This window comes from Podarcis pityusensis, assembly GCF_964106645.2.
Source record: "Podarcis pityusensis genome assembly, chromosome: 10".
NCBI classification, from domain to species: Eukaryota; Metazoa; Chordata; class Lepidosauria; order Squamata; family Lacertidae; genus Podarcis; species Podarcis pityusensis.
Window position 1 is genome coordinate 63,174,500 of NC_138035.1, and position 27,494 is coordinate 63,201,993.

The window sequence follows — 27,494 nt, forward strand, 5'->3', positions numbered from 1 at the left end:
ATACCTAATTTATGATCGTAATTGCACCAAAGGCTTCTGAGACGATTCTTTTCTACATCTTGGCAACGCACAGTATAATTTGGAGTTGCTTTAATATTCCAGTTGCTTTAAATATCCACTTTAGGCGATATCTACATTCATTTGTACGTTTGAGTCAGCATAATGGCCCAAGAAGCATTCCAAACTGCTGTCTCCGATGGCTGGGAGCGGGGAAGAAACTTTAATAATAGATTAATGGCTTTGCCACATCCACCAATCCTCGTGTGCGGAAACTGAGCATTTCTGAAGTCAGCTTCCATGAGTGCAATGTGGAACGGCAACTGATGTGTGGATGTGGGCAAACCCCTTTCCTTAGCCAACCTGCCCCATATGCTTGAGTAAAATGAAAACTGAAAATCATTAGAATCAACAGGATGACTTGATTAGAATCAATGCATTCCCAGCCACCAATTCACCCTGCTAATGCCCCTACGACAAGTCAGAGTCTGTGTACACTTCCTCCTCCTCCTCCTCCTCTTCTTCTTCTTCTTCAATCACTCGTAGCTGAGTAAGATTGGCTTCAATGAACACGATATTAACAGTGAGTCCTTAAGTGACTGTGGAGGCCAATTCTGGTTCCACACGTCCTTCCACAGTGGGGACATAGGTTTCCAGGCGGAAGTTGATCATGGTGAGGGTTTGCCATGAGTGCCTTCCTCTTAGCACTTTCTCCCTTTCCTCCTAAGTTCGAGCGTCTTCAAAGCCCATGTCACCTTTGGTAAAGGCTGTTCTCCAATTAGAGCGCTCACAGGCCAGTGTTTCCCAATGTTCGGTGTTTAGACTTCATTTTTTAAGATTTGCCTTGAGAGAGTCTTTAAACCTCTTTTGTTGACCACCACCATTACGCTTTCCATTTTCAAGTTCGGAGTAGAGTAGTTGCTTTGGAAGATGATAATCAGGCATCTGCACAACATGACCAGTCCAACTAAGTTGATGTTGAAGAATCATTGGCTTTGACACTGGTGATCTTTGCTTCTTCCAGTACACTGGCATCAGTTCACCTGTCTTCCCAAGTGATGTGTAAAAATTTTTGGGAGACACTGTTGATGGAATCTTTCAAGAAGTTGGAGATGACGTTTATAAGTGGTCCACATTTCACAAGCATACAGTAAGGTCAGTAGTACACCTTTAGAGCACACCCAAAGTGCATTCCCCACCCCAAATAATTTGTTAAGGGTTGCTGGGAACGGTAACTCTGTGAGAAGCAAACGGCAACGCCCAGAATCCTTTGAAGCACAAGCACTAACTCTATGGGGCTGAGGATACCTCAGAGCCCCTGAGGTATGGGTGGATGAGGCTGAGCTCCCCCTCTCAATTTTGAGGGGCTGGGCTCCGCCGAACCTCCATGCAGTGGTGGAAGGCCCTGCCCATCCTCACAGCCTCTCCCCGATTCATGTGTCACACTTGTGACATCATACACATGCGACAAGTCCCCTCGATGTTGGGTGGAACTGGCCACCTCTGCATCAAAGAGAAGAATGTGCTTCTGGCATGGACTCCAGCGAGGAATAATTCCACTTTTATGGGGCAGCAAAGCAAAATGCTTCTCCGTAACAGCCCTGAACATGCTGCATGGATACACCCTGATCTAAAATCCTAGGAGCACACAAGTTTAAATATGATGTGTTCCTGCTGAATGAATTTCCCTATTTATCAAGGTGGTAGCAAGACATGTGTGTCTTTGAAGCATAAATTCAGAAACTGTGCACATCGGAGCTTCTCTACCGTGAAGCGATCGCTGGATTTGAGACATGATATTGTGAAGGAGGCGCTCTTGTTGATCTATGAGATTGCAATGGGATATACGACAGGAAGTAATATTTCCAGTATACTGGATCAATGGCATTGATTGGCAAATTGCAGCGTGGCAAAGGCATGAAACAGGCATGAGATGATTTCTGATTTGTGAAACCTATTAACTTTTCTGTCCTGTCATTTTTCCATAATTGATTTTCACTCTGTTCTCCGGGGGCATAATAACAATCTTTTATCAGTAACATTCAAGAAGAAATTATATTCTTATGTCTGAATGTTAAACCCTCATACGTGCCATTTGCTTTCTTGATAGTCGCCCGCTTCTATTTCACAGCATCGCAAACGCCGTTACTCAAATGTGGTAGGGATCTAAGAAAGAAAGTAAATAAACAAATTAACAAAGCAAAATGCTTGTTTATAAGATACAGCTGTTCCAATCACAGTTCATTAAATGAGATTTATTTGGGGCAAATCTATTACGCTCTGGGTTAACACTCTGCAAATTAGTCCCTATCTTGAGCTAAATATTGTGTTCGAAATAGATGAAAGTTTAATAACAGATCACAAAATGAATTAACTCATTTTAAAGAAGTTATGTACCTGACGCCTATTTTTATAGTGAACATGACTTAGCAGGTTTCTTTTGCAGGATTAACTACCACGCTTCTGCTAATGAATGACTTTCTTATCCATCGAAAATGTAATGTAGAAATCTCAACCTACATACCTTGCTACTTCCTGTGTTGAGTCAGAGGACTGAAGATTTGAACTATTTATGTACGTGACCACGGCTGTCCGGATTCTGTTAGCCCAGAGATGGAAAAAAGGCACAATTCTGACCAAGGAAGAGTGGCAGATAAAATTGATGAACTATGCTGAAATGGCAAAACTTGCAGGAAGAATTAGAAACCAGGAAGAGGCAGGTTTAAATAAAGAATGGGGAAAGTTGATAGCTTATTGGAAAAATTATTGTAAACAATTACATTCATTGGTAGGTTTGGCAGAAAACTTGTAGTAAAATTTTGAACTATGGATTGGCAAAGGGTTTAGAACAATATAGTTACGGAAGACATGCAGAGGGGAAATCATTCTATGAGGATCCACAAAGGATTGGGGGAAGGAAGTCAAATGGGATTTCATGTTTTTATTGTGTTTGATTATTTTTCTTTTGCTTATTGCATGTTAAATTGAAAATGCAAAAATAAATTATACCTATAAAAAATGTTCGAACTCTCCAAGATAACCTTGCTGTCAATATTGTCCAATGGTCAGTTTAGAATATTATTCCAGATACCTTTCACTCATTTTTTCCCCAATTTCACTGCAGATTAATTCTGAAAGCCTTTTTATGCCATCGTGTTATTGCTGTTTGCATTATCTATATGTGTGTAAATATGTTAACACCTCCACGATAATCTTATACAGTGGCACCTCGGGTTAAGTACTTAATTTGATCTGAAGGTCTGTTCTTAACCTGAAGCACCACTTTAGCTAATGGGGTTTCCTGCTGCCGCCGCGCCGCCGCTGCACGATTTCTGTTCTCATCCTGAAGCAAAGATCTTAACCCAAGGTAATATTTCTGGGTTACCGGAGTCTGTAACCTGAAGTGTATGTAACCTGAAGCGTATGTAACCCGAGGTACCACTATAAATTGATTCAGTCCCATGTCAACTCTCAGGCTGGAACATTCATGAAGAAATCCATCCTTAGCACCATGTAACTGGTTGGTGAAATCTAAATTACATCCCAATTACCTAGTTATAACTAGAAAGTAGGAACCAGTTGAAGGAAGAGTGCACTGTCGGTTTGTCTTCAGTAGTGGAATAACTGGGGAGAACAGACACAAGATATCTTACAGGCCAATAAAGAACTGGACGTCGACTTGCTCAGCTAAACAAGCAGGTGGAAGTGAACTATGGCCACAGCAGGCAATGTTTCCCCCCCAAGGATTGGGTGTGGTAAACTCAGGACTCATCTACGCAGCTGCAAATAAAACACTATGAATGTGTTGTAAAGCGCAATATACAAATGCGACACCAGCTGGCAACAATGAGCTCTGCAAAATTCAATGTATTTTTCAAAACTTTTTTAAAAAGCGTTTTCACAGCGTTTTTTTTTTATATGTGTGTAGATTCCACCTAAGTCACACACACACACCATTTCTTGGGTACAAATATCATACCCTCTAACATTCCTCAGATGAAAATAGGGACAGGTCTCTGTCAGGAGCTCGTCCTACACTCGAGTAGGACCCTGGTAGAGACACATGCCCGACTGGCATGTTCCCTCCCTCCTGGTCGATCGTTCGGGAGCTTCATAAGCTTTCTTCAGTCCGAACATCACAGCGACCGATGCCAACAGACACCGGCACACTTAGGGATCTGCAGAGTCTGCACAGTTCGCGTGACAGAACTCAGCATTTGGGCTAATCTACTTTATTTACATATAAACACACACGGAGCACTGCAACATGGCTCCCTCTCTCTCTAGCATCAGACAGCAAAGAGAAAAAGAACAAAGGACAATAGTCCCACTTCATGGAACACAGTAACACAAACATCCTGTCTCCGTCACTTCCCACTCTGTGGAGTCAAAACATATGCCATCATGTGATAGACAACAATCCCATGACTGCAATCACGGAGCAGGAATTCTAACAGTCTCACCCCTCCACCAACTGACCCTCTCCCCCTTTTTGTGTCCTCCACACAGAGCATTTCCTGTGCCTTCCACCATCCCGAGAAAACCGTGTTAAGTTTATCACCCACCATCTCCCCTCTACTCTCTCCCCCTACCTCTGGATGTCATATTGTCTTACATTGAACGTAACCAAAATACTTTATAATCTGAATTTAAAGAGAGAGAGAGAGAGAGACTGAATGTTCTTTTGCAGTTCATGATAATCTTTAATAAAAATTATTGAAAGAAAGAAAACTCTTTAATCCTGAATTTATTTTATTCAGTGAAAAATTTGCAAAAAGAAAACACACACACCAATTATTATTATTTTTTTTTTTTAGAAAGGGGAAAGATTAGACATGGATATGCAAAAGCAGTAAATAATAATAATAAGAGGCTACCAAAGATGTTTTTTTGAGATGGTGGACAATTTTGACCTGGTGGACATTTGGAGACTGGGGAATCCAATGGAGAAAGGTTTCACATTTTTTCAGATGCAAATTAATCCTGTAGCCGCCTGGATTATATATGGCTAAGTAAAGACTTGACCCCAAGAGTGACTAAATCTGAGATTTGACCAAGGACTTGTTCCGATCATAATGCTGTGTTGACAGAGTTAAAATTGTCTCTACAGGGTTCTTTTAGATGGTGGATGAATGATGCTTTACTGAGAAATGATTTGATTGTAAATAAAGCTCAGAAGACCCTAAAGGACTATTTTGAGTTGAACCTGAATCCTGGAATTGAAGCAAGGGTTGTATGGGATGCAAGTAAAGCGGTAATGCGAGGTTTCCTGATCCAACACAACTCTATTAGGAAGAAAGCACAGAATGAGCAAAAGGGGGAAAAATTGTCTCAATTGAAGGAGAAAGAGAAAAAAATGAGATGTAACCTAAAAAAACCAACAGATTCAAAAAGAGATTAAGGCATTACAATTACAGTATGCACAAATAGTAAATCAAGAAATTGAATGGAAAATTAAATTGATGAAACAAAAGACTTTTGAATCGGCAAATAAATGCGGAAAATTATTGGCTTGGCAATTGAAAAAGAGACAGTAGGAGAGTACAATGATTAATATTATGGAGGATATCAAGACTCCTTGTGCTCTGCTCCACTCCCCCTTTCTTCCCACCCAGGGCAGCCCTGCCCTCTGCCTGCCCCCCGGACTTGGCAAGTCACAGTGGGTCTCGGCATCTGCAAACTCTCCGCCTCCTCACCCGCTATGCAGCTGCCACTGCAAGCTGCCCAAGGGAGGAGAGGCAACAGAGAGGTACAGGGATGCTCCCTTGCAGCCACTGTCACTTGGGACAAGCACTGGCTCATCCTTCGCCCTGAGCTCAGCCTCGGCTGTGCTGGCAAGGGAAATTGGGACGTTCCGGGATCAAATCAGAAGCCAGGATGGCTTTCATAATTCCGGGACTGTCTCTGGAAAATCGGGACACTTGGAGATTATGAAAATATCTGGGTAGATTTATTTCACGATAAACAGAGATTCAGATTAATTTTTTTGTGGTTGGTCATCAGAACATCACTAGAGTTTAACAGTATGAAAGCAACATCAAAGGAGGTTAACTTAGATTGGAAGAAAATGCAACATAAAAAAATTTCCCTGGCACATCGCAACATGTTCCCTTTTTTAGAAAGTCCCTCTTTTAATGAATATTAAAAATGAAATGGAAGGAGATAAAAGGGATCTATGCAAATCTGAACAAAATCATCCAAACCTAAATAAACAGAAGCACAAAACACACTTAAAATTCTGAATCTCCCTGACGAGACACAGCGTTCTCTCTTAAGAATTTTGTCCTCTCATCAGTTACTACGGATAGAAAATGTGCAGTCTTCACCATCGTTTATTTATCTTGCTTGCCCAATGGATAAATTGCAGACCTCTCTCTGTCTCCACCTAAAATTTGCCCCAAAGTTTTTTTCTCTCAGTGTACAATACGAAGGGCATTACAGTGGTACCTCAGGTTAAATACACTTCAGGTTACATACGCTTCAGGTTACAGACTCCGCTAACCCAGAAATAGTACCTCGGGTTAAGTACTTTGCTTCAGGATGAGAACAGAAATCATGCTCCGGCGGCACGGCAGCAGCAGGAGGCCCCATTAGCTAAAGTGGTGCTTCAGGTTAAGAACAGTTTCAGGTTAAGAACGGACCTCCAGAACGAATTAAGTACTTAACCCGAGGTACCATTGTATATGATAAACCGCCTCTTCAATCTGGTTTAAACCACAGCGGTGGGTACTTTCAGAATATGGCATAATTCTGAGCCTCTGTTCCAGAGTGGCAGAGGGAATTGAATGCGAATCCTGAAAATAACAAGGTAGCATAGGCACCACCATATGGGTGTGAATACTTGAGAAATAAAGTAGCACTCTACATTTGTGACTTCTGTGAGATGAGCCAGCATAGCTCAGTTGGTTAGAGCATGGTACGGATAACGCCAAGGTTGCAGGTTCGATTCCTGTATGCAGGGCCATCTTTACCCAGGGGTGCAGGGGGTTCAGGGCACCTGGGCGCTGAATTCTGGGGGGGGGGCACCAAATGTATACCTACTGTATACTATTCCCTTTTGATCAGTGGCAGTGAAAAGCAATGGAGCAAAAGTCCCTAACCCCCCCCCCCCCGTCGCTCTGTTACTCCGTAGCGTCAAATATTCCCGAAACAAAAGCAGTTATTTCCGCTATGTCATTGTTACAGGTGAGCGATTCTCCTCCCCCAAAAAGGTCAACAACTTTGGCTTCCCCCCTTCCAAAGAAAGTTCAACAACTTTGAGTTCACCCCCCTTAAAAAAAAAAAAAAATTGGGAGCGGCTAAACTAAATTTTGGTGCTGGAGGAGACTCTTGAGAGTCCCATGGACTGCAAGAACAAACCTATCCATTCTTAAGGAAATCAGCCCTGAGTGCTCACTGGAAGGACAGGTCCTGAAGCTGAGGCTCCAATACTTTGGCCACCTCATGAGAAGAGAAGGCTCCCTGGAAAAGACCCTGATGTTGGGAAAGACAGACAAGGACGAGAGAGGACGAGATGGTTGGATAGTGTTCTCTAAGCTACTAGCATGAGTCTGACCAAACTGTGGGAGGCAGTGGAAGACAGGAGTGCCTGGCGTGCTCTGGTCCATGGGGTCATGAAGAGTTGGACACGACTAAATGACTAAACAACAAAAGCAAACACAAACTAAATTTGGGGGCGCTGGGCTGATCTTTGTACCCTGGAGGCGCATATGCTAAAGACGGCCCTGTCCGTATGGGACAGCTGTGTATTCCTGCTTTGCAGGGGGTTGGACTAGAACAGCAGTTCTCAACCTGTGAATCCCCAGATGATGTTGGACTACAACTCCCAACATCCCTGAGCTCTGGCCTTGCTAGCTAGGGGTGATGGGAGCTGTAGTCCAATAACATCTGGGGACCCACAGGCTGAGAAAGGCTGGACCTTAGGGTCCCTTCCAACTTCTTTGATTCTATGATTCTAGGATAAACTTTCTGTGTTTCTAGCCAATAGGTGAACTCATAGCTGGGATTGAGGAGTGAGTTCATCATTGCAGAGGTGTCTGTGGAGGGGATATATTGACTGAAAATGTATTGTATTGTAACTTTTGAATATATATTTTTAAAAAAGAGTGAGTTTTTGTAACACCAGGGCTCCCGAAAACTGCTGTGTCCCCCTACTTTTTGGTGTATTTTTTTCATTCTCCTGGTTCTTCAAATCTCTGTAGTTTGACCTTCCTTTTTTCCTAGCGACCAGATTCTTGTGGCAGGTTTGTCTGAGATGAGGTACTCTCTAAATGTTTATTTCTGCAAACATTTCAGAACTCGAACATTGTAAACCCGGAAGTAAATGCTTCCATTTTCGAGCACGCCTCAGAACTCAAACGGCTTCCGCTGAGTGTATATGTTATTTTTCTCAATTTTCTCTTTTAAATTTGCAGGCCGCCCTTTGCGCCTCAGTTTTTGAACGTTTCAGAATTCGAACGGTCTTCTGGAATGGGTTACGTTCGAAAACCGAGGTACTGCTGTACCCCAAAAGGACCCAGCTACATTCGTAAAGAGAAAGCGCTTTGCGTTATAACACCGTGAAACCAGATGGCGCTGTGGAGTCCCGTCTTTCGCCAACGGGATTTCCCTGTATGAAGTTTACAATGCACTAAACGGAATCGCTTTTTTGATGTGTTTAGATCAGGGGTCAAACTTTTACAGCAGGGGGCCGGTCCACTGTCCCTCAGACTTTGTGGGGGGCAGGACTATATTTTAGAAAGAAAGAAAAAAGAACGAATTCCTATGCCCCACAAATAACCCAGAGATGCATTTTAAATAAAAGGACACATTCTACTCATGTAAAAACACGCTGATTCCCAGACCGTCTGCAGGCCGGATTGAGAGGGCGATTGGGCCGGATCCAGCCCCTGGGCCTTAGTTTGCCTACCCATGGTTTAGATCCAGCCTAAGCATTTGTGGCTGTTCAAGAATCTCTCTCACCCACCCCAAAGGGAAATGCAAAATATGAAGAGCTTGCAAAAAGATTTAACCATGTCTCCTGCTATACAGGAGCTAACAACAAGCACTAAAAACTTAATCTGAACAGATTGCTCAGAAGTCTCTTTTGTTTTATTGGTGCTTCTTCCCAAATAAGAGGGTGCAGAATTGCAACCTAGGCTGGGCTTTAGGGTTGGCATTGGGCGACTGCACACTTTTTGTGCCTTTATCAGCTGCATGGCAGACGGAAGTTCAATGGGTTAAGCCTTTTCTAGTATGGAAATACCATTATGGAAAAAGCTTCACCTATGCTATGGTACTACAGCGGCAAGAATGTTACTTTCCTAAAAATGGAAAGAAGCAGAAGTCCCAGCAAAGGAAGAATGGATACAAAAAATTATGGAATATGCAGAAATGAAGAAACTTCCTGGAAGAATAAGAAATCAAGACAATAATTTTTTTTATATAAAAGAATGGAAATGATTTATTGAATATTTACAGATATATTGTAAACAGGTGAGAACATTGGCAGGATTGTTGTAATAACCTGCAGTTTTATAAGAGTATATATATAAAGTAGATGAATAAATGAGCAAATTAAGTTAACTTGGATATGCAGAAGATATTAAAAATAAATTCAAGGAACCGCAGAAAGAGGGGGAAGGAAGTCAGGTTTGGAAATGTTAAATGATTGTAAAATTAGTGAAATGTATAAATCTGAAAAACATAAATTTAAAAAATAAATAAATCCTGTGTTCCCCTACTGCTTCCTGACTTTGCTGTCGACCCAGATACACTTAAGGAAATATATCCTCCAACATTTATCCGATTAAAATAGGGACATCCTATTCAACAACAACAACAACAATAATAATCGTAATAATAATGATTTTATTATTTATATCCCACCCATCTGATTGGGTTGCCCCAGCCACTCTGGGTGGCTTCCAGCTTATATAAAAACATTAAACATTTTAAAACTTCCCTATACAGGGCTGCCTTCAGATGTCTTCTAAAGGTTGTATACTTACTTATCTCCTTGGCTCAGGGGGGTCGGACAACTCCATATCCTCCAACATTTCTCCGATGGAAATAGGGACGTCCTAAGGAAAAGGGGGGCATTCTGGGATCAAATCAGAAACTGGGATGGGTTCTGTAAATCTGGGACCTTTCCCTTAAAAATAGGGTCACCTGGAAGGTCTGAAGGAAACATTGCAACATTGGATCAGAATGTTGGACTTTTAGAGCTGAAACAAAAAATCCACACTACTGCTTAAGTGTAAATTGGGAAGTACCTTATTTTTCCGTGTATAAGATGCCCCCATGTATAAGACGCCCCATACTTTAAGGGACCCCCAATTTAGAAAATGGGCATATGCACTATCCGTGTATAAGACGCCCCCAGATTTTTAACCTTATTTTAAAGTAAAGTAAAAAAAACCACCATGTCTTATACACAGAAAAGTACGGTACAGTGGAACTTCGGGCTGTGAACTTGATCCGTGCGGGAGGCACGTTCGCAACCCACAGCATTCACAACCCACAGTGCCGCATCTGTGCATGCGTGGGTCACGATTCAGTGCTTCTGCACATGCACAAAGTACGATTTAGTGTTTCTGAGCATGCGCAAGTGCCGAAACCCAGAAGTAACCCATTCCGGTACTTTTTGGTTCGGCGCAGTGCGCAACCCGAAAACGCGTAACCTGAAGCGTCTGTAACCTGAGGTACCACTGTAATTCCCTTTGATTTCAATGCTGGTGCGCTTAGGAATGGGATATTATTTTGATGTGAGTAGAGATTTCTCTCTACCTTAAAAATGAAACATAGAAAACCCAAACAGCTTGAAAATATAATTATGGGGGGGGGGGAGAGGAGGAGCAAACCCTTCTGAGTTTTGCAAAGCCTGCGAAAGCAAAAATAAACGTTTTATAAGTTTCACAAAAGAAACCTCAAAGAACACAAGGCTTGCCCAGCCCTAATTATTTATTGTGAGTCATCAAGAAGAGGGCTCCTCCCTGACCTTGCTGATAAACCCATTGCCAAAAATCCAGTGTACCTGCTTTCCTTTTCATGTTTGTTGTTCGGGAGTTGTGCCACCTCCAGGGATCATAGGGCGTCGGGCTCCACCAGAAAGAGCAGTCGGTTGAAAAGTCCTTGGAGGATCTTGTAATCCTCAGCATAAAAAGGTGAATGAAGCAGCCAAGCTGCACAAACAGTCCCTGATTCCCACTAAAGCCATTGGTGTCTATTTAAAAATAAACAAATTCTATTTTTTTGCTCAGGGTCACTACACCCTTTAAAAATTACAGGATCTCTGATTATTTCTCTCTCTCTGGCAATTATTCCACTTTGGATTAAAAGCTCTCCTCAGCCAATCACAAAAATGTTGTCTGTGCATTTTTCAAAATGTTTTATTATGCACATACAGTAAGAGAGATTTACAGCATATACATGCTTTTGATCAGGGGTAGGCAACCTAAGGCCCGGAGGCTGGATGTGGCCCAATTGCCTCCTCAATCCGGCCCACGGATGGTCCAGGAATCAGTGTGTTTTTACATGAGTAGAATGTGTGCTTTAATTTAAAATGCATCTCTGGGTTATTTGTGGGGCATAGGAATTCGTTCATTTCCCCCCAAAAAATATAGTCAGGCCCCTCACAAGGTCTGAGGGACGATGGACCAGCCCATGGCTGGAAAAGGTTGCTGACCTCTGCTTTAGATCATAGACTCACAGAACTGCAGACTTGGAAGGGACCCCAAGAGCTATCTATTCCAACCCCCTGCAATGCAGAAATCTCTGCTAAAGCATCCATGACAGATGGCCGTCCAACCTCTGCCTTCTCAGTAGTCACACCTGCCCTGTAGAACACCCACCTGTCAGATGCCAAGGAATTACAGTGGTACCTCTGGCTGCGAATGGGATCCATTCAGGAGGCCCGTTCGCAACATGAAAAGAGCACAACCCGCAGCGGCGCATCTGCGCACGCACAGGTTGCGATCCGGTGCTTCTGCGCATGACGTCATTTTGCGCTTGTGCGCATGCACGAGCGGCAAAACCCGGAAGTAACCCTTTCCGGTACTTCCGTGTCGCCGCGGGACGTAACCTGAAAGAATGTTAACATGAAGCGGACGTAACATGAGGTATGACTGTAAATAACTATCTGACGTTTAGAAGATATCTGAAGGCAGCCCTGTATCCGGAAGTTTTTAGTGTTTGATGTCGTACTGTGTTTTGATTTGTTGGAAGCTGCCCAGAGCAGCTGGGGGAACCCAGTCACATGGGCAGCATATAAATAATAAGTTGTTGTTGTTGTTGCTAGGGCTTTTTTTCCAGCTGGAACTTGCTGGAACTTATTTCCATAATATCTCAGGTGGGTGCCATTGCCGTTCTCTGAGAACGAAGGAGGTGCTCAAGGTGAGACCAGCCACCTCTTTTTCAAGAAAAAGAGTACTAATATTATTATTATTATTATTATTATTATTATTATTATTATTAACCTCCAAGGAAGCAGAGTCCACAACCTCCAGAGGGAGACCATTCCACCATCAGTGAAAGTCTATTTACCATGTTATGTGAGATTATCAAATCAAGTCTGGTCTTTTGCTTTAGCCCTCTCCAGTCCATGGTAGCAATGGAGAAAGCCTTCCCAAATATTGCTTCTTTGATGCAGGCCATGAAAGAGAATGATTATATCTGGCTTGAAGCAGTTTCCTCCTGCTATACCTGGTATGACATCTGAGCCCTTTTCTGGACACTGAAGATTTGGCCGCGATGATATAAGCCACAGAGATATCGCTCCCATTTACAGTATTTCAAATGGTGTCTGTTTCTAAACCCTGCTTCACAGTTCCGATTTTGACCTTTAAAGCTCTGTGTATCCCCAGTCTGGAACATCTGAAAGTCTGTACCCTCCAGGCTGCCTTTCTTGTACCTTCTCTACGGGCCTCCCTTCTATTCTACTTTCAGGGATCTTTTTTTCTTCTTCTTCCAGGAGCTTATCAAACTTTTCAGAGAAAAGCACCTTGCTGTATTGAACTACTCTCAATTAAATTCTACATAACGAAACAAAAAGCACGAATGAGCTGCCAGAGTTGAGCATCTTGAGAGACCATCACCAACGCATTTTTGCACAGAGGTAAATCCTATTTAGGAAGACACCAGCATTTCTGGGTGAGTTTTTCTTATTTTAGCATACAGTTGTACCTTGGTTTACAAACTTAATCTGTTCCAGAAGTCTGTTCTTAAACCAAAGCATTCTTAAACCAAGGCGTGCTTTCCCAAAGCAGCGGGGAACTTAATTTACACTCAACAGGAAGCGGAACATGTTCTGCTTCCAAGGCAAAGTTCACAAACCAAAACACCTACTTCTGGGTTTGCAGCCTTCTTAATCCAAGTTGTTCATAAACTAAGCTGTTCTTAAACCAAGGTACCACTGTACTCATATTTCACAGATTCAGGCATGTATATTGCTGAAACTTCTTTTTGGGTATTATTTCAGTGCTGCGGGCTGCTGAAGTCTGAAAGGGACTGAGCATTTGCAGGAATAAAGAAATGTCAAAAATCTGGTCTCCAAAGAGGGAAGGGGTGGCGGTAAAGATCCCAAGGGAAAATTCAGCCCTGTGAGTAACATTTTGGCAACCTCAGGCACTGGTACTCCTTAATGCTTCTCCACAAAGTGCTGTTTATAAAAGCATTAGGGAGACAAAAACCTGATACCGAACTTACATGTCCGCCCTTGTAAGAAACGATTTGGGAGAATCTTATGCCCTTGCTGAGTAAGGTAAGGAAAAGGGTGGGGCCGCACATTTTTATTTGAACAATAGTTAAGCGAAAAGCCACAGCAAAGGGATGCCTAGGAGAAAACACCCTCCTGTCACTCTTATCTGATCCAAGGGCCGACATTCAAGTTTCGCCTATACGCACACATTTTTTGGACTCTCTGCCACACACAAGAGATTTTAATTCATTAAGTGGCGAGCATGAATGAGCTATCGCGGTGGAGCATTTTGAAACCACCAGGCATGTCAACAAAATCTACCCACGCCCTAAAAAGGGATTTCTGGAATGCAGCCGATATCCCTGTTTTTCCGGATGCACGTGAGGTCTCCCAAACCTGGTGGGAATAATGGCTGTTATTTATCTATTTCGTTTATGAATCGTGTCCCATAAAATGCCCCAGAGCAATGTCACAATGAAAACAGCAGCCATTAGAACGTATTTCAGGTCCAGTCAGATACAGACTGGGATAAGAATCTTGCTGAAAGAGCAAGGTCTTCAACATCAAAAAGATAACAGAGATGGCACCTGTCTGATTTGTAATGGGGGGAGATCCAGGAGGGGTCAGGTGCTGCAACACCAAAGACCCTGCTCCTACACTGCATGGACAGAACCTCTGATGAGATGGTATCTGTAAGAGGCCCTCAGTCCTCCAAAGAGTAGTTAGGTTATCCTAAGGTCCCAAAAGAGCCATAGGTATCTTACCAGGGGAAGGTAACCACCTGGGTCTCTAACAACTTGGGTTTCTAATGTCTGATGAAGCCAGGAGCACCCCCAGATGGCGACTTGAGGATGTGATGGAGTCAGAAAACTGACCTCACTGCCATGGAGTAGACACAATTATGGGCTCTCACTCAGGTTTGGTTGGTTTTGCCGTGAATCTTTCGCCAATTGCACTCTAGGTAAAGGTAAAGGTACCCCTGACCGGTAGGTCCAGTCACAAACGACTCTGGGGTTGCAGTGCTCATCTTGCTCTATAAGCCAAGCGAGCCGATGTTTGTCCGCAGACAGCTTCCGGGTCATGTGGTCAGCATGACTAAGCCGCTTCTAGCAAACCAGAGCAGCACACGGAAACGCCGTTTACCTTCCCGCTGGAGCGGTACCTATTTATCTACTTGCACTTTGACGTGCTTTCGAGCTGCTAGGTTGGCAGGAGCAGGGACCGAACAACAGGAGCTCACCCTGTCGCGGGGATTCGAACCTCCGACCTTCTGATCGGCAAGCCCTAGGCTCTGTGGTTTAGACCACAGCGCCACCCGCGTCGCCTTCAAATCTGTTTCATCATAGTTAGTCCCATGGTATGCCGAGGTGCAAAACAGGCTGGAGAGGGCATTCAGGACAAGAGCTTGACATGTCTCGCTGCTTCCCAGTGAGAAGAGAGCATCATCTGCTCTATGCATGGGGGGGGGGGCCAAGAGTACTGAGGAATCCTTTGGATTCCATTAGTCACCTGGTGTGGAGGACAGGACCAAATAAATGGGAGAGGGGGAGTCCAGATTTCACCAGGAAGTGACCTGACCATGGCAACTAGGTGATACCCATCCCCCTTATTTCCACACCGTCTTTTCCCACCATCTGAATCAAATATCAAATCTAGGGTCTGCCTTGTTGTGCCAGACCAGTGGCAATGTGATACTGACAGTGCTTTTTTTCTTTAAAAAAAAAGTTTAGGGGTACTCTCATTTTGACTCCGGAAAATCACCATTTAATAGTTCGAATGGGGGAAAATAAATAAATATTGACCAATCACCGTGCTAGATTCCAACTCCTACTTCACACATTAAACACTCGCTTCCGTCTAGGACTCAGGAAACACCGTTTCCATTGGGGGTAGCAATGGAACTGATGATACACCGTGCTAGAGAAGAAACTATTATTATTTTTTTAAAAATAGTTTCTTCTGTTATATTCACAAAATGTTTAGTGGTATGTGTACCCCTGCGTACGCCCCAGAAAGAAAAAAAAACACTGGATACTGTACATGAAGGCGCAACTAAGGAACCTCATCACAGATACTAAAAATCACATCTGTATTCCTTGAACATCATGCCTGGGACCACCTCCACGTGCTCAGAGAATTAGCAGGGCAGCACCAAACCAATTTTACTGTCTCCTTGACAGGTGCAGTCCTTCGCAGTCAACTCTAAATGCTTCCTAGCAGTGGAGCTGGAAGTCCTGTGAACTACCCCAATCTCTTCTTTTAAAATACATTTTTATTGATTTTTTAACATATCAGTTCCAACAGTCATACAACATATCTTCTCATCTTATACAATGTTTTACACTTCCGTCAACACCTCCGATGATTTTCCGTTCTTCATCACTTATTCTGCATTTCTTAATTTCTATATTGCGTTTAATTGTCCTTAACTAATAATTCTTTTCATAGTCTTTCTTGTAATATTTCAAATTATCCACCTTACAAAACTTCTTGCAGTCCTGCTAACGTGATCTGTTCATCACAATTACTTTTCAAATAGTTCATATATTTACTCCAGTCCTCTAAGAATATCTGATCCTGCAGGTTTTGAATCCTTCCTGTTAGTTTATCTAATTCAGCATAGTCCATCAATTTCATCCTCCATTCTTCTTTCGTCGGTAATTCTTGTGAACCACCCCAATCTCTGCAGCCTGTGATGATGATGCTCAGAGAATCTGGGCAGGCACACCTTAGCCAGATCAACTCCTCCCAAGCTTGCCCCCCCCCCAAGTCTCCAAAATACACACAATATCTGCACTCCCATTCACAGAGTATGGATGAGTGGGGTCTTATGACTTACCAGACTAGTAGTGAACAGCAGCACCTATGGACTGGTGGACACAGAAGATGAGCAACCAAGAAGGATGACAGTGTAGAACAGGCTTCCTCAACTTCAGCCCTCCAGATGTTTTGAGACTACAATTCCCATCATCCCTGACCACTGATCCTGCTAGCTAGGGATCATGGGAGTTGTAGGCCAAAAACATTTGGAGGGCCGAGGTTGAGGAAGCCTGGTGTAGAACAAGGGGTAAGAATCCTGCCCTCACCTTCCACAATGCTTAGCCCCTCCCCAAGGCCTTGTCTCTCCCTACTGATGATCACTGAAATGGGGATGTTCCTTCCTCTGCAAACATTTCCCACCAAACACATTGTGGGGTGGCCTTTGCAACTTGAAAGGCCACATTCCCTCATTAGCAGCCTTCCAGAGGTTACATATCAGAGAGTCAGTGTGGTGTAGTGGTTAAGAGCGGCAGTCTCATAATCTGGGGAACCAGGTTTGCGTCTCCGCTCCTCCACATGCAGCTGCTGGGTGACCTTGGGCCAGTCACACTTCTTTGAAGTCTCTCAGCCCTACTCACCTCACAGAGTGTTTGTTGTGGGGGAGGAAGGGAAAGGAGAATGTTAGCCGCTTTGAGACTCCTTCGGGTAGTGATAAAGCGGGATATCAAATCCAAACTCTTCTTCTTCTTCTTCCTGGGAGAGGGGAGGTCAGGAATGCTTTCCAAAGACACTGAATCTGCCAGCTGTCTCTCTCCTGGTGCTTCTTCTTCTTCCCACTGCTCCTCTTTTAATATTTCCCTTTTTTAAAAAACAATTTATCAACAATTTCTACATATCAGAATATCAAAACATATCATATTCATTATTTTCCCCCAAGGAGGGCATCAAGCCCTCCCTCCCAAGACTTCCCTCAGCTCCTCTCTCTGATTTTTCAACACATATTATTCTCTGCATACTGTGAAATTGTATAAATCCTTATGTTATCTGTCTGCTATGTTAACAATCAATAAAATTCAAACTCCTCCTCCTCCTCCGCTTCTTCTTCTTCTTCTTCTTCTTCTTCTTCTTCTTCTTCATATCGGTGATGGGTAGGGCCAGACACAAAAGTGCAAAGTGCAATGGATGTGACTCTCACCTTTGTGCAATAGGCTATATTCTATAACAGGAGTGGGAAACCTTTCTAAACCCAAGGGGCACAACCCCTTGTCTTCTGAGGAAGCGGGTGGCGCTGTGGTCTAAACCACTGAGCCTCTTGGGCTTGCCGATCAGAAGGTTGGCGGTTCTGTCCCAGCTTCTGCCAACCTAGCAGCTCGAAAGCACATCAGTGCAAGTAAATAAATAGGGAAGGTAAATGGCATTTCCATGCGCTCTGACTTCCGTCACGGTGTTCCAATGCACCAGAATCAGTTTAGTCATGCTGGCCACATGACCCAGAAAGCTGTCTGTGGACAAAGACTGGCTCCCTCAGCCTATAGTGAGATGAGCGCCACACCCCATAGTCGCCTTTGACTGGACTTAACCATCCAGGGGTCCTTTACCTTCTTCTGAGAAGCATGTTGCATGGGGGTGGAAGGTCTGGGGAGAGTCCTGGTGGCACAACAGAAAATTCACCTTGGGCTCCCAAACCTGAGGCACCTCACCTCCGATGTAAATAGTAAAACAATACACCCCACTGTAAAAACTATATACACAGTGACAGAACACTAACACATCCTGATAAAATCTGCAGCTAATTATCCCAGAAGGTATCTGACAAACATGAGAACCAGTGGTTTTCTTAAAAATGCATGACCCAGTTGCTGCCACACAAGAAAACATCCTGTCTCGCATCCAGGGAAGGCCATTCCAGTCTTCTGCCAGGTCCATGCTCTCACTCTGAAGGCATCTGGCGACTTCCTCCTCTCCTACAATTTGACTGCGCTGGTTTTTCAGCCGGTGTTAAGAAACACGTGCACCCTAACATCCGTCCTCCTGCTAGTAAAAAATCAAAATTAAATTGGGTAGTGCCCTTAACCACAGGATTCCTGAAGGGGCAACTCCCTTGGGTGTCATCTCTTTGGCAACAAGCCTGCTGATGGCTAGCTTACTGTACAAGAGCTGCTAGGTTTTGATGCCCCGATTCAGATGCTAGATAGAATCGTAGAGATGGAAAGCAGCCTGAGGGTCATTTGGTCCAACGCCCTGAAGTGCGGGAATCCTGTTGCTGCGTGGGCTCGATCCACCAACCTTTTGGTTAACACCCAGTGTCACAGGATATGTCTCTTCCAAGTGTGGCGTCTCTCGGGTCTCTCCGTCAGGGAAGATCTCTGGAACAGCCCAGCGAGGCCACAGACAGTGAGCTGCTGGTTCCCTTGGCCCATCTTCTCCTGCCCCACAGTGCTGCAGCCACAGCTAAATCCTCACTGCGTATTTGGTTGGATAGCCATTCCTTCTGCCCAGGGAAGTGTGAACGGGGGTGAAGACGCTCTAGTTGATGAGCCAGTGTGGTGTAGTGGTTAAGAGCGGTAGATTCGTAATCTGGGGAACTGGGTTCGCGTCTCCGCTCCTCCACATGCAGCTGCTGGGTGACCTTGGGCCAGTCGCACTTCTCTGAAGTCTCTCAGCCCCACTCACCTCACAGAGTGTTTGTTGTGGGGGAGGAAGGAAAAGGAGAATGTTAGCCGCTTTGAGACTCCTTCGGGTAGTGATAAAGCGGGATATCAAATCCAAATTCTTCTTCTGCTTCTTCTGCTTCTTCTTCTTCTCAGCTGCCTCACCAATGTCCAATCTTTAAGAGAAACCATGGCAGCCAAACTGGTGTAAAACCAACTGGATTTTGCAGCGCAGAAACGGCACCATTTGCCCAAGAGCTGTCATTCCATCCACCCCAGGTGATCTGTTTATCCTTCAGAGTTAGGCATTGTTCCCCTGACATTTCATCTACCGCTTAACCCTGGCCCCAAACTCCCATTCTATTTATATCCCATGCCATTATGTATTTCTAATGCCTTCATTGTTTGTTTGCCTTGTATCCCTTAAGTCATCTGCAAGTATGTCTTCCATTCCTCTCCTAGGTACCTCCTGCAACACTCCTCCCTCCTTCCGCCACAAAATCTTGTTTTCTCGTGTCTGTCGTCTTCTGATTGCTTGCTTACAAATGCCTATATTTCATGGCTAGTGTGTGTGTGTGTGTGTGTGTGTGTGTAGTGGTGCCTCGGGTTAAGTACTTAATTCATTCCAGAGGTCCGTTCTTAACCTGAAACTGTGCTTAACCTGAAGCACCACTTTAGCTAATGGGGCCTCCCACTGCTGCCGCATTCTCATCCTGAAGCAAAGTTCTTAACCCGAGGTACTATTTCTGGGTTAGCAGAGTCTGTAACCTGAAGTGTATGTAACCTGAAGCGTATGTAACCCGAGGTACCACTGTATATACTTTGGGAAATCAACATTTTTTTAAAAAAATAAAGAAAACAAATAAATCTCATTTTTAGAATGGTTAACTTGTTCTAAACTGTTTTATAATGTTGAGTTTATAAAGTTGTAACCTGCCTTGGGACCTTAGGGCTAAGGGCAGGTAAGAAACAAACAAACAAACAAACAAACAAATCATCTTTCCGGGGGGGGGGGTTTGTCTCATTTCCTGATGCTTATCTCCATCATTTGAAAAGACGTTGCATTCTTTTCTTTGTTTTACTCCTCTCCAAGCTGCAGTCCTATTCAGAAGGAAACCCCATTGAATTCAATGGGGCTTACTCCCAGGTAAGAGGATTGCAGATGGAATCAGGCATCCAGTCGCAAGTTCTGTGCCTCTGAATCACTTTGATAGCTGTTTACACCCAGGGAAGTGGGTATCAAACTGCAGCCTTAATCTCAACTCAGTGTGCATGGGGTTGTAGCCCTAGCATATGGTCTGAGGGACTGAATAGTTTGGGGCAAGTTTTACATAAAGCTTATTTAGAAAAATAAAGGCTGTGGCACATGCTACAGCTTCCTGAATGCTTATCCAACCTTGTGCTTGGCTTCTTCTCTAGATATCAATGCCACGAGGAATGCAGTATAAAGAAGGCAGTTTCAACCATGGTTGTGAAACAATATTATAAAATGAAGCTGCAAGCCATGTCACGAGCAGTAAATAAAACCACCACGGAAAGTTATGTAAGTAGATGTCATGCGCTGCTTGTGTGCAAAGGCAGCATACCTTAGTTATCTATGGATAAAACATTAAGCAACAACCGGCCATGGCATCTAAAAGAAAGGTGGTATAAAGTTGAAACACACTCAGGTGACCTGCAATCAGATCATCAAGCAGAACATGACTGTTTCACACACTTTCCTTTAAAAGCAATCTACAATAAGGTTTGTAAAACAAGACAAAAATAATAATCATCATCATCATTTATTATTTGTACCCCGCCCATCTGGCTGGGTTTCCCAAGCCACTCTGGGTGGCTTCCATAGAAACCAAAAATACAGTAAAATATCACAGACTAAAAACGTCCCTGAACAGGGCTGCCTTAAGATGTCTTCTAAATGTCAGGTAGTTATTTATCGCTTTGACATCTGATGGGAGGGCGTTCCACAGGACGGGCGCCACTACCGAGAAGGCCCTCTGCCTGGTTCCCTGTAGCTTTGCTTCTCGCAATGAGGGAACCACCAGAAGGCCCTCGGCGCTGGACCTCAGTGTCCGGGCAGAACGATGGGGGTGGAGACGCTCCTTCAGGTATACTGGGCCGAGGCCATTTAGGGCTTTAAAGGTCAACACCAGCACTTTGAATTGTGCCCGGAAACGTACTGGGAGCCAATCTAGGTCTTTCAAGACCGGTGTTATGTAGTCTCGGCGGCCGCCCCCAGTCACCAGTCTAGCTGCCGCATTCTGGATTAGTTGTAGTTTCCGAGTCACCTTCAAAGGTAGCCCCACGTAGAGCGCATTGCAGTAGTCCAAGCGGGAGATAACTAGAGCATGCACCACTCTGGCGAGACAGTCCACGGGCAGGTAGGGTCTCAGCCTGCGTACCAGGTGGAGTTGGTAGACAGCCGCCCTGGATACAGAATTGACCTGCGCCTCCATGGACAGCTGTGAGTCCAAAATGACTCCCAGGCTGCGCACCTGGTCCTTCAGGGGCACAGTTACCCTATTCAGGACCAGGGAGTCCTCCACACCAGCCCGCCCCCTGTCCCCCAAAAACAATACTTCTGTCTTGTCTGGATTCAACTTCAGTCCATTAGCCACCATCCATCCTCCAACCGCCTCCAGGCACTCACACAGGACCTTCACCGCCTTCACTAGTTCGGATTTGAAAGAGAGGTAGAGCTGGGTATCATCTGCATATTGATGGACACCCAGTCCAAACCCCCTGGTGATCTCTCCCAGCGGCTTCATATAGATGTTAAAAAGCATGGGGGAGAGGACGGAACCCTGAGGCACCCCACAAGTGAGGGCCCAGGGGTCTGAACACTCATCCCCCACCACCTCTTTCTGAACACGGCCCAGGAGGATCAGGCCTCCGGGGTTGCACGCAGAACAGAAGGTCTCAAACTTTAAAAAATCCCTTCCTGAAGATTTCGTCTCTACTCACCTTCCATCAATATCAACCTTCCATTTGCAGAAGAATACAGCAGTCCTAACAGGCATTGCTTTTTCTCTTTGTGAAGAGAGTTGTGTTGTGCAGGGCTGCCCAGGATTCATCCGTCGGAAATAGCGTCTAGGCAGAATTTCCGAAAACTGGTAAAAGAGTCCGGGGGAAACCGGGAGTATGGCAACCCATTGGGGCTTGGGGGTGGGGGGCGAATTTCCATTAAAAATACCTCAAAAATGTCAAAATTTCTTTTGGAGATTTTGCGAAAAAAAGGTCCACAACTTTTGCATCCGGATTCTCACTTTTTAAAATAAGGCAACTCTAGTGTTGTGCTATGCACTGAGCATTCTGTAGACGGGGAAAATGGGTGTTATATACTTTCACTATTCAATGTGAAGGTAAGGTAAAGGACCCACGGATGGTTAAGTCCAGTCAAAGGCGGCTATGGGGTTGCAGCACTCATCTCGCTTTCAGGCCGAGGGAGCTGGCGTTTGTCCACAGACAGCTTGCCGGGTCATGTGGCCAGCAGGACTAAACAACTTTTGGCGCAACGGGACACTGTGACAGAAGTCAGAGAGCATGGAACTGCACTTACCTTCCCGCCGCAGGGGTACCTGTTTATCTACTTGCACTGGTGTGCTTTTGAACCGCTAGGTTGGCAGGAGCTGGGACAGAGCAACGGGAGCTCACCCCATTGCGCGGATTCGAACCGCCGACCTTCTGATCGGCAAGCCCAAGAGGCTCGGTGCTTTAGACTACAACACCAGTCACATCCACACTATCCAATGCGAGTACTGCTCAGAGTAGAGTCACACATCAATAGACACAGGTCCGTTGAACTTAACAGGTCTGTTCCAAGTAGGACGAACATTGGTTTTTCCAACTGCACAAATATGCGATTTGGTATGGCATTTTTTTCAGTCGGAACTCACCGGAACTGTTCATGCACCTCTCAGGTGGGCGTCATTGTAAGAGTACAAGGGAGGTGTTCAAGGTGAATTCCGGCATCTCTTTCTCTAGAAAAACAGCACTGGGTACAGTCTTTGTCTATGTGTTTTTTCAGTGTGTGCCAATTCAATCGGAGGGTTCGGCATCCACTAAAGAAAACAGATTCCTACTATAGGGCTCCCAAACCCTTAGTTATATTCTTTAGGTAATTTGATGGTGCCTGTTATCAAAGACCACATTATCAAGGTGTACTGTGTGCCCAATTCTGATACGGTTCGTTATCAAGAGCGAAATTAGTATTAAGTCATGAGGGTTGACTATGGCATTTGCCTCTACACCACTGGCAAAGTCCGTTCCCGGTTTCACCGGTTAATCATTTGTGCTCGGCTACTAGCAAGGAACAAGTACATTGTCTTTCGGTCGCAACAACCCCGGGTCACAGTCCGAGATGATTCCGTCGCTCTTTTCTCCACTTGGCTCAGATTCCTACGTTAAAACCTGTGTGCGCGCGAATGAGTCCTAGCTCCGCTCGTTCTTTCTCAAGAGGGCACAGAGTCTTGTCTTTCTCTCCTCTGGATCCTTGGCAAATCGGAGGCCACCCTAAACGTATCGTTTGAAACATTGTCTGCACTTTTAAGGGACGCGGGTGGCGCTGTGGGTTAAACCACAGAGCCTAGGACTTGCCAATCAGAAGGTCGGTGGTTCAAATCCCCGCGACGGGGTGAGCTCCCGTTGCTCAGTCCTTGCTCCTGCCAACCTAGCAGTTCGAAAGCACGTCAAAGTGCAAATAGATAAATAGGTACCGCTCTGGCGGGAAGGTAAACGGCATTTCCGTGTGCTGCTCTGGTTTGCCAGAAGTTGCTTAGTCATGCTGGTCACATGACCCGGAAAGCTGTACGCCGGCTCCCTCGGCTAATAAGCAAGATGCCCACCGCAACCCCAGAGTCGTCCGCGACTGGACCTAATGGTCAGCGGTCCCTTTACCTTTACCTGCACTTTTAGAAAGGAAATGCCGGCAGCAATGTTTTGAGAGGCAGGTACAGTCCGGAGGAGAAGACAGATTCATGGGAGGAAAATTCTACCAGCTGCAACAAACCCTGATGGCTAGGCACAATATCTGCTGTCCAGAGGCAGTTTGCTTCTAGAAACCAGTTGCTGCAAACCGCAGATGGGGAGAGTGCTTTCGTGATCACATCCCGCACCTGGTTGGCCATTGTGAGAAAAGGAAGCTGGCCTAGATGGACCACTGATCTGATCCAACAAGCTACGATGGTGATGGTATTCTTCAGAGAACATAGAGAAGAGATTTAACCCCGTATTTCCCTCTGCATGCTGCAGCAGTCTAATTCCCCTCTCATGTGCATATTAATTATTATTATTAAAAATACAGTCAAGTTTTCTAATGATGAGATTAGCTTCATACCCATTTGGCTCTCAACTAATCCATATTTCTGTTTCTTTAACTTTGCCATTATTATTATTATTATACCACCCTATACCCACAGGTCTCAGGAGGTTCGCAGGATAAAATCGCAACATGGAAACACGAAATCAAAACAAAAACAAGCCAATAAGCACACACACCCCAAACACGTTATAAAAAGGGCATAGAATGCACTACGGAATGTCCCTGTTGTTGTGATATCCAGCGTTGCAAAGAATGCTTTTTTAAAAACACCCTAGCCCATAAAAGCACTTTTACTATTCCACTGCCCACGAACAACAATATAAAGGCACATCTAGCAACCTGGAAGGTATGGGGGAGGGGAACTTTTTTGTTTTTTCCACTCAGTTTACAATAACTTTTCTGATTGCTTGCCTGGAGCTAACAGAGCACATGGCTTCATGCAAGCTTGCTTATGACAGATGGCACAATCGGCGCATGGGTTTTGCATCAGCTGAAGTCGTGCCTCTTCACCCGGGCCTTTGGGGTGGCTGCTCTGCCATGGCGGCAGCCGAGGACTTCCCATCTGCTATATGATTTGGCTGGTTTAAATTTGATACAATGCTATCAGCATTGTATAAAATGCTGCTAGCTAATGCTATCAGCAAGTTTGGGAAATCACTGGGAAGAATAACCTTAACCCATATGGAGCCATACGGCACACAAAAATATACTAATGCCACCAATTGTCTCTTGTTTGGGGGCATAGAGAATGAAAAGGGACACAGGTGGCGCTGTGGTCTAAACCACTGAGCCTCTTGGGCTTGCCAATCAGAAGGTCAGCAGCTCAAATCTCCGTGATGGGGTGAGCTCCGGGTGCTCGGTCCCAGCTCCTGCCAACCTAGCAGTTCAAAAGCACACCAGTGCAAGTAGATAAATAGGTACCACTGCGACGGGAAGGTAAACGGCGTCCGTGCGCTCTGGTTTCCGTCATGGTGTTCCGTTGCACCAGAAGCGGTATAGTCATGCTGGCCACATGACCCAGAAAGCTGTCTGTGGATAGTTCTGAATAGAACCAGGGCAAACTGAAGGAGAGATGCGCCGCCCTGGAGAAATAGCCCATCTGCCCCACAATGCAGACTTCTCTCCCCCGCCAACCTCTCGAGCCTTAAATCACAACATTGCATACGGGTTGATAAACAGCGCGTGGATGTGCGCGGGCAATACATTCCTGGCGCTTGGGCATTGCACCATGACAAAGTGGTTTAACATACAATTATTTCTTAGGGCTTTTGTTTCGTTTTTTAAATCTCCCATCAAAAACCTAGGTGCAATGTAGCTTAGCTGCTACTATCCCATAAACTGCAATGTATACCTGCAAAACCAGCTTCTTACTTAAGGGCCCCACATTCTATACAGTGGACACTTGGGTTGCGAACATGATCCGTGGGGGAGGCACGTGCGTAACCAGCAGCGTTCGCAACCCGCAGCGCCACGTCTGCGCTTGCGCAGGTTGCGACTCGGCCCTTCTGTGCAAAGCGCAATTTAGTGTTTTGCGCATGCGCTGAAACCCGGAAGTAACCTGTTCTGGTACTTCCGGGTTTCAGCGCAGTGTGCAACCTGAAAACGCGCAACCTGAAGCGTTTGTAACCCGAGGTATGACTGTACTTAATATAACAAAATAACCATCCCTTAAGACTCCTTCCTCTTCTTTGCAAGGGAACTACTGGGTTCTGCCAGTCCAACTCTCCAAATGTCTTGCTGAAGCAGGCTGCAGAAGCATTCTGCATAAAAACTGGAGGGTTCCCCCCCGACTTTTGTCCCCAGTGCTTTAGAAATTAAACCGGAATGTGTAAACTGCTTTTCCAAACGCGTGAGCCTTGGCAGCTCAAGATATATAATACGCAGCCATGTGGCTTTCCTTTGGCCCGTCGGGAGGCGGACGAGCCTTTCCTTGTAGCCTTGGCGCCCCCTGTGGAAGAGGAAGGAAAGTGCACGGGCTCTGCCCCAGACGTCAATGAGACGCCTATTAAGGACAAGCAAGAATTCAAACGTGAGACGCTGCGGCGCGGGCATGTTTCTAGCTATCTCTGAGACTCTTTGTGGGTGGGTGGCTCCCGGTACAGTTTCAGCGGCGGGCGCTGCCAGGCAAAATAACCGTGCTTTTTAAACAGTTGGTATATTTCGGTCCCAAATCTGCTCGGGGAGGGAACGTGCCAGGCGCTCCCCCCCCCCGTCTAAAAATGCAAGCGCAGATATAATCTGCAGAATTTAATACGGTGTTGGCAATGAGAGCGGTGCAGCTTGAAGCATTCAAGTCGCTATCAATGCACAAGAGCTTTTTTTTTTTAAGCTCTCAAACAAGGTTGCATCTTTTTTTTTTTTTCCCCTGGGGAGCTGGTGTGTGCAACATCAGACAGGCAGCTCCCATTTTGGCACATGTTGCAAACCTTCGCACATGGGGGGGGGGTCTTCTGAATAGAACGGGGGCAAACTGAGAGATGCACCGCCCTGGAGAAAAAGCACGGCCGCCCCACGCTGCAGACTTCTCTCTCCCCCACCCCTCAGCCTTAAATCACAACATTGCTTACGGGTTGCAAAACAGCGCGCGCATGTGCGCGGGCAGTAACATTCCTGGCGCTTTGGGCATCGCACCACGATGCGCCTGGCTGCAAGTTTCCTAGGCGGGGAGATGCGCGCTCCGAGTGCAATGCATCTCTCTCTAAGGTGCGACTGTAGCCTGGCAGGAGTCAAGTGCTGCGGCAGCAAGGCTCGCGATCCGTGGAAGGGAGCTGCTAAATGGCGCGGGTTGCTTTTTGGGGGGAGGAGGGGTGGAAGTTGGGGTTGCAAATTGCAATGCACAAAGCAGCACTAATAATAATAATAGTAATAATAATAATAATGCAAAGGACCCAGCCCACTGCGCGTTATCCCAGCCTGGTGATGATGGCGGCTGGCTGTCGCCCCCCCCCACATGCCCGCCTGGCCCCCCCCCCCCAACCCCGCCCCGCTGCAGACGCAGCGTCTCTAACCCGCGGAGAATGACCTTCCCCATCGCCGCCCGAGAAAAGGCGCGCCGAGGAATTCCCGCCCTTGCGCTCGTAAGCCGCCCTCT

General features: G+C 45.3%; 1 long non-coding RNA gene across 1 annotated transcript; it reads right to left on the bottom strand.

Moving 5' to 3' along the window:
- Positions 1 to 1,434: 1,434 nt before the first annotated feature.
- On the bottom strand, positions 1,435 to 27,484 carry LOC308486758. Its single transcript, XR_013991275.1, has 3 exons — positions 27,412 to 27,484; positions 11,012 to 11,200; positions 1,435 to 2,163 (listed from the first exon to the last, which is right to left on the bottom strand). It is a non-coding gene; the product is annotated as an uncharacterized lncRNA (long non-coding RNA).
- Between the last annotated feature and the right edge of the window lie 10 nt (positions 27,485 to 27,494).